The following is a 15,715-nucleotide window of genomic DNA, read 5'->3' on the forward strand; positions in this document are numbered from 1 at the left end:
TCTGACACATCCTTGTGCTTGGATCTTACCTTTCTCTTCTGCTTTTAGGGCCTACATGATTATACTGAATCTAGCAAGACAACCCAGGATAATCTGTTTTAGAGTCTGCCGAATAAACACCCTTATTCCATCTCTGAAACACCTTTACAATACTATCTGCATTCACTTTTGTTTGAATTACAGAAGGACGAGAATGTTAGAGGCACATATTTGGAATTCCATACACCAAAGTTCTGAATAATGAAAATGTATACAGAACACTCAAAATGCTTGGCTTAGTGGAAAGAAGACACAATATAAATATTGATTATGACTACAAACACACACAAATTTTGTACTGTGGTAAGTTTGAAAGCAAGAGTGTACAGGGAGTTACCTCTGAATGCGTGTGTTTTATCAAAAAATTCAAGATACATTTCTGGCAAGTTGCCATAAGTAGTTTGGCTTGAAAGAAATGGTATGGGAATAGTCACCATATTTCAAAGCAGGTACAACAAAGATTCTTGAGAAAGCAGCACAGTATTAAGTGAAGTCAATTAACTCAGGAAAAATGCATGGCCCTGGAATTGCAATCCCATTTTTCCTCTTTTTTTGTGTGCTTATCACCTTATAAGGATGGGAATTCACACTGAGACAAACCCATAAAATCAGAGACATAAGACTGCCTACAGGAAGACTGAAGTAGAAGCCCTAAGAAAAAATGTAAAAATAAAACATTTGAACAAAGGAACAAAAAACAGATTATGAGAAAAATTTGAGGTAAAGAAGGTACGGTTAAAGACAAGAAAGAGGAATCCCTGAAAAGACAGAGGGTTTTCTATGTAGTTAAATACTCATTTTTCTGTACTTTAATTTGTCCATAAAAATTCTGAATAGAGTACAAAAATGGCAAACATATCTTAGTTGTGAACTGAATTGTTTTTGACCAGCTTCATACTTTCCAGTGGCAATAATTCTCTCATGAGTAAAAGGAAACGTGGAGGGGGATGTTAACAATCTTGAGCAATTTTACAAAAACTTGTGCCACGTAGAGCATTATCAGGTCCCTAGAAAAGAAACTCAGGTTACATACTGAAATAAAGGAAATTGATTTATTAGAAACTGCCTCGTACCAGATACCAAAGATTGAATTGCTAATTTTAATTCAGGATCACATGTGCATTCTCTCAACCCTTGGTTCACCAATAGAAATGTCCTTCCATTGATTATTGAATTTTCCTTCATAATTCCCCAAATGCCATGCAGATTGTGCCACATCGGATGCTGAAACAGGAAGAGGCCCTTGACTCTACCATTTTTCCTCAGCCAGCAGGAGATGGGGCTGACTGGCAGCTGTGGCACTCCTGCTTCTCTTCCCTCCTAGCCTTCTTTAGTGGACTGGGGAAACATACTTTGGTGTCTTCCCTGGCTGTGTAGTGGTCACTCTCCTGCACTCTACCACAGGATCAGCTGCACTATGTCACCATTCCTGGCTCCTGCTACTTTAGAACGGATGTCTTTTGGAAGAGGGGAAGGGGACATTCTGGCTTAGCAAAGACTAAAGGAGGAGAATCTGGGTCCAATGCTAACAACCCCAAGCTCTACAGTTAGCCTTCTAGAATTCCCTGACTTCAATCCTGTCCCTTTACAGGTTCTCTGTATGGCAGCTGTGGCTGCCCAGATGTCCTATAGCAAGCATGGGTCTGCATTTGCATCAGTGAGAGGCCTTCAACTGCCACATAAACAATACTTCTGGCACACTCTTTGGGTTAGTCTTGGGAGACTCCATCCAGTGTACTGACCTCTCTGTGCTTAACCATTGTCCTTATTAAATAAACATCTGCTTTGGTGATCGGGTATATCTACTTGTGATTTATTTGTTAGGTAGCATTGGGCTCATTGTCCTATCAATTTCTTCAGGATTCCTGCCTTGAGCAGTATGGGCATGGTAGTGCTTTCAAAAGAAAGCAATAAACACTAAGGGCTGTTAACATTGAAGAACTCCAGAGATCAGCACAAACCATGAAGTCTAATGAAGGCCAGCAGCAGAGTCCAGCAGAATTCTCAATTGACCGACGGTGTCTTGCACAAGCTAGCATTGGGCAGCAGTGGCCAGTAGGTGGCCTTGTCAACTCTTGGCATGTAGCATTTTCTGATGTCTTCTGGTGATGCAAGGACTACTAGCAGGGTTGCACTTTGCTGATGTTATTTATGATTTCCATGGACTGGAGCAAAAGAACGGTAGGCTGATTGGCAACAAAACTAGCATCATTCCAACGCGTACTTAAACCTCAGTCATTCTGTTTTTTATCAGATTTTATCAGCATATTCTAGATTCATATATAATAATCATATTCATCATAGAATATTTATACCTTATTCTTTGGGGACATTGGAAGGAGCCTATTACCAATTTTCTTCTACATATTCTCCTTGTGAGAGACTAACTACATTTATAAATCTGATTCTTCTGACAAATTCATCCTTCAGAAGTTCTCCTATCTACACTTTTCAACAGATTCTGCCCTATCTTTCTTTATTTCATAAAAAGACAGATTTCACATAATTCTTATTGTCAACCACTTCTAAAGGAACAGACCAAATAATAGCACCTAGCGGTTTAGCGAGAGTTGTTATCCTCTGAGTCTTTACATGGAAATTCAGTGTCAGGCTGTGCAGGTGTAGCCAGTGGGCTGATGTTTGCCACAGCCATTGTGCTCTCCCAACAGCATCATAACAGGCCTGCTTACCTAATCATCCCAGAGCAAACGTTTAACCACACTTATGGACCAAAGTCTGATCACAGAACTAGAATGTGATTGTTTTCTGAGTGGGGAGTTCTTGCATACTTCTCTTTAAACCAGAGATTTGGTTTATAAGAGAGGGAATATATTTGCCATTCTACATAGTTTAAGACCAATTCAACCTCCTTTCTTACTTGAATGACTACAATGATTCTTGATACATTCTTCTATCAGAAATTTAAAAGCAATTATGACCCACATACAGCCAAGTATATTGCAAAACCAGTGTTTCTTTGTATAGAATATTTTCCCTACTAATTTTTATGTAAAACATGTTTTCAAATTATTTTATACCCACATTTGATTCTAATAATATTTAATGATTTTTTTACTGTTGATATTTGACTTTCTACTATTAATAGAAAAAATCTTTTTAAAAAATATTGGTCCATCTTTGATCATCTTTCAGAATTTGTATCTAACCTGCTTGCCTAACCATGAAAGAATCATCAATCTCCCAAACCTTCTGTAACAACTGATGCACTATACCTACTGGATCCCAGTTTTGATAAACATTCACATGTCCTCAGAGCAGGCCCTACTGTGTAGGATCACATGTATAAGTTACCAGGATCATGAATTCGAACTGTCTTATTGGAATATCTCTTTCCAATGATATTTGTAACCGTGAACTTTTTTCTTTTAAATTAATAGAATTTGTGTAACATGAACTTTTTATTTTAAATTAATGGAATTTTTATAAAATGAATATTGGTTTTATAGAAAATTTGAAAAGAAAGCAAAGAAACCCTTCTTCACAGCTATTGGTCCACTTTCACCCTTTAGCTCCAAGCTGACGAACCCTGACCAAAGGCATCAAGTTTAGTCCTTACTTCATATTCATGAAATAAATCTAGGTCATAGAAACATCTTGTAGGGATGGTTCATGACCATTCTTGCAAGTTGATATTCAGTTCAGGGTTGGGTGTTTTTAGTACCATTATTGAAAACCAATTGATTAATCTGAATGGATTTATTTCTGAGTTCTATATTCTGTTTCATTAATTTTAATAGCTTTTTAATGCCAACATTGTACCATTTAGATTATCATAAATCTATAGTATATTTTGAAATTAGGTAATTTGATGTCTCTTTCTTCTTTTAATCTGAGATTGTTTTGGTTATTTGGGGATCTTTGGTTAAATACACTTTGGCTATTTTGTATCCTCAATGAATTTTAAGATTGTTATTCTATTTCTGAAATATAAGTATTTCAGAAAGTTATTTGTAAAAAATGTCTTTGGAATTTTGATAGAGATTGAAATAAAGATAGAGGTAGCTTTGTGTAATCAGAATATTAGTTTTTTAATATTAATTTTCCAATTTCTTGAGGTATGGCCTCACTGTAGTTGAGACTGGCATTGAACTCACTATGTAGACTAGACTGGCTCAAAGCTGTGACAATCCTCTTGTCTCACCCTCCTGAGTTCTGGAATTACAGGTATATGCATCCCCACACAGGCCCATTTATCTATATGTTATTACAGGGTTAGTTTAAAATTTATTTGTGTCTCCTTTGATGCTTTTATCAGTATTTTACAATAACCAATACGTAAATCTTTCGTCTCTTGGTCAGATTTATCTCTGTGTTTTTCTTTTCTTGATTCTAGCATACAGGAGATTATTTTCCTAATTTTTTAAGACATTGTCTTATTCTATTTGTGCCACTCGAACTACACACTTCAAGCCACGTAATTTAGAGTAACAGAAATTGATTCCTTACACATCAGCAGCATAGAAAGTCCAAGGTGGAGGCACCAACAGATTGAGTGTCTGCTGAGGTCTGCTCTCTGCTTCAGAGATGGTGCCTTTGTAACTTCACCTGGAAGAAGAATGAATTGTTTATCTCCACATACCAGAAACAGAAAAAAGAAACTATCTAGCTCCCTATAACCATGTCATAGTGTGATGATCTCATTCATAAAGGCAAATTTTTATGACAACTGCTAGTTAAAGGCCATTTCTTTTTTTTTTTTTTTTAATTTTACTTTAAAGGAAAAAGAGAAAAAAACAAAGCGGTGTAAGGGTACAAGTAATACAGAACTACAAAAAAAAAAAAAAAAAAGTAAGAAATCACCAGTTAATAGATTACACATTATCATCTTAGAGATAGTTGCTCAAGTCACAGTATCAAAGTATTCAAACAGTGAGACTGCAAACAGTTGTGTTCAATGATCCAACCAAAAACATTAATATGGTTATCTATTTAACACTCCTAAGAACACTTGCAGTTGTATCGTTTAGAGCACTTTTTTCCCCTCTCTTTTTTACAACAAAATTTACACATTTTGGGCTTTATTACTCCTTAGTTCTTATTACTTCTTTTCGGAAGAGAATAAAGTCAAATATGGCAAAACAAAGCTGTCAGTCAAAACCAAGGATAGACATACCACATGATGTAAAAACAGAGTACAAGGTTATCAACAATGGTTACCATAATGCCTCCTGCTTCCTTTAAAAGGAATTGTCTATCTTATTAGGTATTATAAAGTTGAACAAAACAGTAGAGAACAAGACCAATGAAACCTAAACCTTGTAAATATTACAGGACTTCCACAGAAGATAACAGTCAAACCAGAATGGGCATCATAGTGAATCTTACTGCCTTCAAAGTAATTGCCTATACCCTCAAACTTGATACTATCATACAGAACGGAACACAGTCTAATGAGTCAAAACAAGATAGTGGGAATATTATAGGACTTCAAGTTAATAGGAAATCAAAAAGTTACTAAAATATATCCTGCTAATTTTTCCTCTTAATTAAAATATCATAAAAATAACTAAATAATTTTTAATGAATAAGGGAGAGATTGAGATAAAAGAGGACATAACAGCATAATAATACAGGTCAAAACATGAGAGTTTCAGCAACCTAGTGTTTCACCACCAAATAACCCAACTTAATAGTAGATACCATAGTGTGTTTTTCCTTGAAATATTTGAATATAACTTCATATAGTAGCTTCAAATATATCCAGTCAGTGTAAAACCATTCAAGTGGATGAAAGCATTGTAGGGTATTTAGAACCAGGTAACAGAAAACGAGCAATGGTTTCTATATTACCTCTTTGCCTATAACAATTTTTGTTTATATTATCACATATAATAAAATCCAGCAAGATACATCATGACAAAACGAATGGAGACAGAAGAGCCATAGTTTCGTGGGGCTTCAAAAAAAGATGATAATAAATCAGCGCTAGCTATTATGATGACTTATTTTCTTCAAAATAGCTGTGCATTTCATCACAGGCAATAATATCAAGCAGCCCAGAATAAAGCCATTCCAATTAATAAGTGAAAACTTTATAAGGCTTCAAGGCCACATAATGGGGAATCATGATTACCACATACTTTTATATATTTGAATCATTACTTATATTAGGGAACTATTCAGTATTCACACATGTGGGATTGATTTATTTCACTTATGAGTATGGTCTCAAGCTGTGCCCATTTATTGATAAATATCTCAATGTGATCCTTCTTTATAGCTGAGTAATACTGCATTGTATATAAATACCACAACTTATTTTATCCATTCCTCAGTTGATGGACACGTGGGTTGCTTCCAAAATCTGGCGATTACAAATTGTGCTGCTATAAACATAGGTGCACATATATCACTGTGGTATGATGCTTTCAGTTCTTCTGGGAATATGCCTAGAAGTGGAATAGCTGGAACAAATGGGACTTCCAATCTCAGCTTTTTGAGAAATCTCCAGACTGACCTCCACAAAGGTTGTACCAGTCTACACTCACACCAAAAGTGTAGGAGAGTTCTAAAGGCCATTTCTTAATACCATCACATCGTGTCTCAGGCTCCAAAATATGAGTTTCAGAGAAAACTCTTACCATACTAACCTTAAACAGAATCAACTCAAAGTGGATTAAACACTTAAATGGATTGTCTGTAGGGAAAAATTTCCCTGAAAATGAGCTTCACAATAATATCTTGAATATGACTTTAAAAGCAAAAGTAATTTTTCAGAAATAGAAAATAATACAATGTATTTTTCACAGCAAAGTAATTGATTAATAGAGTGAAGAGACACCAACACAATGGGATAAACTATTTGCAACATATACAACTGATAACATATATTCCAACTACATAAGGAATCCAAACCAGTCAATAGCAAGAAAACAAATACCTCAGTAAACAACTGGGGAAAAAATATCTGAGCAGTCATTTCTCAACAGAATGCAAATTGCCAAAGGTTTATGTGAAAATGTTAAATATCTACAGTCATCAGCAAAATGCAAATCACAAGCACAGTAAAATATCACATGCAACCTACTAGGATGTCTATTATCAAGAAGATGAGAAAGAGCATTGACAAGATTGTGGAAAAAGGAAACTTTTGTATACCTGTAGTGGGAATGTGAATTTGTAAATCTTTAAGAGTATAAAAATGGTATGGATATTCCTAAACTTTAAAATTAGAACTTCCATATGATTTAGCATATTCAAATAAAATGAAATCATTAAGTCAAAAAGGTAGTTGTACTCCCATGACCACTGTAGCATTTGTCCATATAAAGAGTTAGTCTGAATGCCCATGAATATGTAGGTGGAATAAAAGATAATAAAATATCTGTAGCATATGCTACATTATATGAAGTACGATAAAAATGCACTGAATGTTTAAACTTTTTTAAAAACTGAGTAGAATGAAAGACACATCGCCATCAGTCATCCTCAAAATATTCCCTCCCAATTTTGAACATATTTACATCATGGTACTTGCCACTTAGTGAAGCAGTTCTAGAAGTTCTCCTCTTGCGTGTGTTTGCACTCAGTGCATTGAACTGATTAAAAAAAAAAGTATCTTTCATGGTCTTTTTTTTTTTATTTTGTGGAAGAGCAAGATGACCCACAGTTCCAGATCTGGTGCATAAAGTGAATGAAGACACATTTTAATGGTTTTAGGACTCTAGCTTTGCATTGTATGGCACATGAGAACATTCACTGTTCTTTCAATGTCACCCATACATGAACTGCATCTGAAAATAGCAATAATGATTTGAATAGTATGCTCAAAGTGAGAGAATATTTTGACTAGAGTTAATGTAAATGTGTCTATTATTTTGATTTAAGAAAATTTAAACATTCACCATATATTTGGGTCATAGATCACACACAAGCCCACATACAAACCCACCCACAATGCAATATTATTCAACTTTAATAACAAAAGGAACTCTTGTCACACACAGCATTAATAAGCCCAGAGGATATTATCCCGAGTGAAGTAAGACGGGCATAGCAAAATGAGTACCACCGTGTCACTTGTATGTGGGCACTAAAAGGGTCAACTGCATAATAGCAGCAAGTAGAATAATGGTCACCAGTGGTGGAGCAGAAAAAAAGTGGAGAGATGTTATTCAAAAAGCATGAAGTTCCAGTTATATAGGAAGTCCTAGAGCTATGTGGTCATCACAATGCCTGTAGTTAATCCTTGATTATGGATTTAAAATTTGCTGAGAAAATACAATTTTATGCTGTATTTGTATCATGCACACAAAATATAACAATAAGTAAAAAGGGAAGAAAGAAACCAGATATGATGGATGTAATAAAGGTAATAATCATGATTCCCTGTTATACTCTTAAGCTAAACTCATCAAGGTGTAAGAGTTAAATTTAGAGAGCTTTTGTATGTCAACTATACCTCAAAATTAGTTAAAAAATACACTTAATACTCTGTAAAAAAACTCATTAAGGAATGACATTTTGATTTGTTTCCTACAAAATGAGTATTGTGCCATATAGCTTCTAAACTACATAGTTCTAAATACTAGAGTTCTTTAAAGTGTGGCTAAGTGAAACGCAACTGTTAATCCAACAAATATTCTGTTGGTATTGTTTCTACGGTAGCACTTTTTAGTTTGAAAAATTAGGTGCTTATTCTGGTTAAATACTGGTAAATATTAAGTTCCTTCCTTGGATGTTAATTCCTTAAGGGACCATCTGTTTACATGAGAAATGGCACAATTTCTGATGGATGGAGGGATATACAGACTAAGTCAACTTGCCTGACTATCTTGGTGGATAAGAAGAAAACTCAAACTCCCATTGCAAATCATTTTTCAGAAATGATCCTTTTTGCCAGGTAGTAGCACACATCCATAATCCCAGCACTTGGGAGGCTGAGGCAAAAAGACCACAAGGTCCACTACAGCATGGGCAATTCTTCAAGAACCTTTCTCAGTAAAGGACTGGAAATGCAGCTCACTGAAGGCCCCGAGTTCAATACCCTGTACCACCAAAAAATTACCATCACTTTTAGAACTAGCAAATTAAGATAGACTAACATTATACTATATAACAATACATAATTAAGTGATTAAAATATAGAGACAAGAAAGAACATGAACCTTCACTATGCTTATTAGTATAATTACTTATAGGTGAAGGAAGAGGGATAGATTAAGTGAGGTTACTCAGAAAGATATCAAAAATGTTCTGTTTCTTGTGTTGAATGTTGATTTATATCCTGTAAGATCTTGTTGATCTTACAGGCTTTTGTCATATCAATCATTAACTGAATTTGTCTTATGCAAGAAATCAAGATACTTATAAATGTACCAGACTAACAGTAGTTATTTCTCTTGAAAAGAGGGAGAATACGGGGGAATCTGTCACACTGTTTTCCTGAAAATACATCAGGACAGTAAGGTAATGTTTCGTAAGAGTGGATAGATTCAAGCTTTGATTTTAGAGGTACTCAATAACAACCTTTGGAAAACACATAGTGGAAGAAAGCCAAAAATACAGTATCAGGAAGGTCACTTGCCAGTGTTAGCTCCTTTAAGCCTTTCTACTGTTTAAATTTCATGTGACAAGAAATGCTTTTCTTGTTAGTACTTGTATCAAAACAGGAGGGTTTTACCTTTTCTTCACATTGATAAAATTGTTTGTTTTTACTGGAGAGAAAAGAAAATAATCAGGTACTTATTAATGCAATTGTGCCACATCAGGTGTTCCAAAATGCAGCCAAACAATGGGCACCAAAATCGAACTAGGAAAGCAAGAGATTTAGTGGACTGAACGTCTTTAAGGGACTAAAGCAGAAAAGGTGAAGGATTAGGTTGGCAAAGAGTTCCGATAATGATGTAGGTGTGACATGGCACTGGTACAGAAAGGGAGGGTAGCATTGTGAAGGTGCAGGTTTAGACCACAACACTAGGTTGACAGACAGTCCTCCAGCCAAAATTGCTTGTTGGTGAGCTCTACCTGCTGCAGGAATAGCCTGATTCTTCTCCTGAGCCATGCTTAACCACTGCTGGGAGCTTATTAGGAAAGTGACCCCATCCCTCAGTAGATCTGAAAGTCTAGGAGCTAAAGGCTGTCAGTCAGCTCTGCAACCCACAGCACACTGCAGTAACTCAGCAAAAAATTTCAAATAGTAACTTTATACAAAGAACCACCAGTACAAAAAGTACAAACGTATCACTTTAATTTTTATGATTTATATCCTCCACATTTTGATTTCCCTTTCACTTTTTAATTCTACCTTGCCTTTCTTCTAGGCATGATTTATAACTTAATTGTTTGAATTCTTTCAAGGATCTTATGGCTGTTGGCTTTCCTATTTTAATATGATGAAATCAAATGTAACATGATCCAGTAGTGCTAGAAATAAGATAAAGGATGTACTGAACTTTGCAAGCAATAACTATGCATTAGGAAAAACATGGGTAAATAACAATTTTAAATAAAAACACATTTTAAATATCACTTGACTGACATACTTTTTATTTAAGTAAAAGTCATAAAGCTCATAAGTTAAAACCCTTTTTCATAAATACTATTTTATTCACTATTTTTTCACAATCAAAATTTGTAACTTGTAATTGCTTTTCAATGTTCCTATGTAGTTTATTCAAGTTGAAAAAATATTAATTGAATACTTAATATGCACTTTGAATATAATTCATTTAGTTAAGAAATGTTAAAAGCAATAACAAATCAATAAAAAAATCAACTCTTCCAACCTGCACAATGATTTATTTACATTTAATTTATATACCCTAAAATCTAATCTTTTATGTCTATTAAATCTAAATCTTCCTTTTCCCACAATCATAGAGCTCTATCTTTAACTCCAATTACATTATAAAAAGCATTGTCAGAGAGTAGAGTGGACATTTGTCTTATTTTCCAGCTGAGAGAATATTTTAAAAAATATTAACCTATTTTGGTAACCCTCAATACTACATTTTTTCCATCTCCAAAAGCAGACCTAGGACAATCACCACTCTGTTTAGCAGTGAAAGCACAGGCAGGTAATCTGGGTGCTACTCAAGGCACTTACCTCCATTAACACAGGAACAAACACCTTAAGAATGTATACTCTGGGAAGAATGTATTTTGCTATAAAGTATGCAGAGATGGTGATTCAGAATTGGCAAAATTTGCAAGATCTAGTTTCTTGAAAAAGTGGCATTGGTTCATGACTATGGCAGTAATTTCTAGGCAACAAATATATTCTCAATACTTCTTACTAACTGCATTCTTCAGGCATTTTATAGCCCTTAAAGCATTTTCTGGCACTTTTTTATCTAGCTCTTCCAAAGCTCAGGTTGCTACCTGAGATTTATAATATTTTTATACTATTTTATAGAATTTTTAAAACTAATCTGGCCAGTATTAGATTGTTTTCATAAAAAGTAGAAATCACTCCAGGATAAGTGCCTCAGTTGCTCACTTGTCACCCAGACACAATACCAGACGCCTGCAGTTTCAGGAGTAAAGGTTAATTTTGGCTCATATTTAGAGGTTTATGTTCAGCAGGTTTGGACACTGAAATAGTCTGGTGAAAGGGTCTCGGAGACAAAAGTTGCTCACGTTATGGTGGCCAAGAAGTAGAGAGAGAAGGAAAGCGGCAGGGAGGGAGATAAAACCTTTGAGCCCTGAGCCCCTGCTTCTGACCAGACTCACCTCCTACCTGCAAGTCAGCCCCAGCGCCCTCATAGCTCAGTCAACTTCCAAACGCTTTGCTCTGAGAAAAGGCTCCTGGGCACATCTATACATAAATCATAACAAGCAGATTCACTAAAAGTTTCCTTAGCTTATCCGCACAATGTTTTCAAGATTTCTGGCCACTTTTATTCCATGAATGTTATCAAGACTCCTTTTTTTTAAACCCATATAGCCTAGAACCTTATGAAAATAACATGTCCACAGAGCATCTCATATGTGAAGGCTTTTGCAGCTCAGTTCATATAGCCAAACTGGGGAAATCCCAAATGTCCATCAACTAGTGGATGGATATATTAAAAAGAGTGAATCAGTGTCATCAGATATTACTCAGCAATGAAAATGTGTAAGATACTAATACACCTGACACAAAAGGCTACATACTGTTTTATTCCATTTATATTTAACTCTAGAAAATGAAAATCTATAGGGACTGAAAATAAATGAGTAATTTACAGAGGATAGAGATGGAAGAGGATAACTCACATCAAAGGAAGGTGAAGAAACTCCACAATTTTTGATTAGGATGCTATACATTTATGAAATCACTTTAAAATATACAATCAAAGCTTAAATTTTATTATATGTAAATTATATCTCCACAAATATAAATAAAACTATAAGAATGCTGAAATGGATAGGTTAACGTCACATCGAGTAAATGAAAACAGTACATAAGGGGCTGGGGATTTAGCTCAGCGGCATAAGCACCTGCCTTGCAAGCAGGCGGTCGTGAGTTCGATCCCCGGTACCGATAAAAATGAAAAAGACAAAAAAAAAAAAAAAAAAAAAAAGAAAACAGTACATATGATCAGATAAGGACAGTGATACTATATTTCCTATTGTTAAAAGATCACTTCATGAAGAAGTTATTGCAATTCTAAAGGCTATATACCAAATAATAAAGCCTCAAAACACCTGAGACAAAAATACATAGAAGGGATAAAACTGAAATTCCAATGAAACAAATTTGTAATTATGGTTGGAGATTTCCATATTTCTTTATCTTTAGCTAATACAGAAATTAAATGAAAAATATAATAAAGATATTGAATGAGCAACCATATCCATAATGTAAGCTGATATCTAAAGCATCCTGTAAACACGGTAGCAGAAAACACACCTACTTTCCAACAGCACATATAAAATTGTTCAGTATGAAACATTCTACACATAAAATAAGTGTCTATACTTAAAAGTGTGGAATCAACTAATATATGTGTTTTAACTAGAATGGAACTAAATGAACAGTTGGGAAACAGCTATGTTCAGTGCTTAGGCTAAAACTAGCATTAAATGCTTATAAATCAAAAAGAAGTATCTCAGGTGAATATTATATATTTTCACCTTAAAACTTAGGAAATGGAGAGCACTGTAAGCACGCAATAAGCCAAAAAAGGGCAATCATGATAATGGGAAAAATTAATAAAATAGGAAATAAATATCAATTACAACAACAAAATAAAGAAAAATCAATGCAAGCAAATTTTGATTCTACGAACAAATCATCGAAACCAATGTATTTCTAGCTAGACTGATCAGCTGAAAATGTCAGGATTCAAATTATGTATATAAATAATAAGATGTGACATCATTATAGGTGCTATAGAGACGATATAAGTAATAAGAAAAATCCTTTGTAATAGATTATATCTACAATAGTCACAATTTAGATTAAGTGAATGAAAACAAAGAGCAACAAAGGACATACAATACTTAAGTAGATAGATTTTATGCTTCAAAACCTTACAACAAATAAAATCACAGACCTAGATAACATTTCAAAGTTTGATATAATATTATTTCTCTACAAATATTTCTAGAGAATACAATATATTACTTTGTAATGCATATATATGGAAGCAGCCATTGTCCTGATATCAAAAACAGGAAAACAGTTATAAAAAGCAAACTATAGACTAACACTCCTCATGACCATAGATAAAAAATGCTTAGTAAAACTAGAAAATGAAATTCGACAGTCTTTTTTAAAAAGATCATAGCTAATGCAAAGTAAGTTGTTCCATACGTACCAATTCATTTTAATATTAAAATTTCAATCAGTATATTACTCATTTAAAAATATTAAAAGTAAGGAGCCAGGGATTTAACTCAGCAGCATAAGCACCTACCTGGTAAGTGCTGGGTTGTGTGTTCATTCCCTGCTGCACCCTATTTAAAAAGAAGCTACCAGCATTCTAGAATAGCAGTCTGGTAATAAGCATCAATAAAACAAAACTAATACCATTCCTAATACTAATTAAAAAATGATCTCCTATGATCAGTAGCAAAGAAAACTTCTACTCAATATTTTACTGATAAGTCCCAAGTAATACAAAAAGGCATGAAATATACATGGACCAGATGGAGGTAGCAGGTAAAGAAATACAATCATTTGTTCCCAGATAAACATAGAAAATGCTTCCCAAGTATCTCTAACAACTTTAGAAACTAATAAACAAATTCACTAAAACTGCATAGATGTAGTTGATATACTAAAATTAATAATTTTTTGTCTTTTTGAGACAGGGTTTCTATGCAGTTCAGGCTGGCCTTGAGTTCACTTTGTAATCCAGGCTGGTCTCGAACTCACAATGATTCTCCTGCCTCAGCCTCCCGAGTACTGGGATTACAGGCGTGAGCCACCATGCCCGGCTCAAAATTAATAATTTTTATACACTCATGGCAATTTTAAATTACTTTTTAGAACAGAACTATTGCAATAGCATCCTAACATGAAATACTCTGAGGTAAATGTAATAAAATATCTGCAATATATATGTGCTTTGAACTACAAAGAACTGCTGAAATAAATTTAAGACATAAATGAATTCCATGTTAATGTCATATCCATATATTTCACTGTAGACTCAAAGGAACTTCAAATAAAACTATTTCATGTAATTTTAAAAACCTAGCTGATTTTAAAATTTATGTAGAAATATATGACATAAACAAAACAATTGTGAAAAAACACAATCATTTGGAAAACAAAAGCAGATCTGAGGGTTAATAGAAGGTACATTCATGAAAGTAGTGTAACATTGGTACAAATCTGAAATAAAAGTGAGTGGAAAGAAAAACTGAGCCCAGAAATAAACACACATACATACAATCAATTTATTTTTAATACATTTGCCAAGCTGTTTCATTGTGAAAAGATTATATCATACTGGCACAATCAAATATCTATATACAAATTAAATAACTGCACTACGGTTCTAATCCCACACAATGTGAAGAATGTAATTTGAAATGGATCAAAATATAAATTTGAAATCTAAAAGCTAAAACTTGTAACAGAAAATATGAGTAAATCTTTGTAAATTAGGATCAGCAAAGATTTCTGTCCTATATAGTTCAGAGAAAGCATGAACTGTAGAATAAAAACTGATCAATTTGCCTTCATGAATTTGATCAGTTTGGTTCTGAAAAGACACCTAGAAAATACAAAGGCACAATACTCTGAAAAAATTTACCAAACAGCTCTAATTAAAGACAAATCCGACACATATGCCTTACAATTAAATCACAGTAGAAAAAAATCAAATAAAACATGGGCAAAAGCTTTGAAGATACATTTCGTAAGCCAACAATGACATAAAAATAGAAATACTGTCATTCTACATGTGGAAAAGAGCCACAAAATATTTCTACATATCTACTGTGATAACTCACATTAAAAAGATATGCTTCCAATTGTTGACAAGATATTGAAAGCATTATTTCTGTTTTGAAAGCCATCTATTAATTTATTTTAAATATATATTTCCCAATGATCTCATTATCAGATTTCTAGATATTGACCCCAAAGTAATGATAGTACTTTTCCAAACCAAAACTTACAGATGAGTCTTTATAGGAACTGTCATCTTAATAGGTAAAAATTTGAACAACATAAATGTTTATCAACTGGTGAAGGATTAAATACGTAATACTGCAT

This window comes from Cavia porcellus, unplaced genomic scaffold (genome assembly GCF_034190915.1).
Source record: "Cavia porcellus strain 051 isolate PalLab524CR breed Dunkin Hartley unplaced genomic scaffold, mCavPor4.1 scaffold_15, whole genome shotgun sequence".
NCBI classification, from domain to species: domain Eukaryota; kingdom Metazoa; phylum Chordata; class Mammalia; order Rodentia; family Caviidae; genus Cavia; species Cavia porcellus.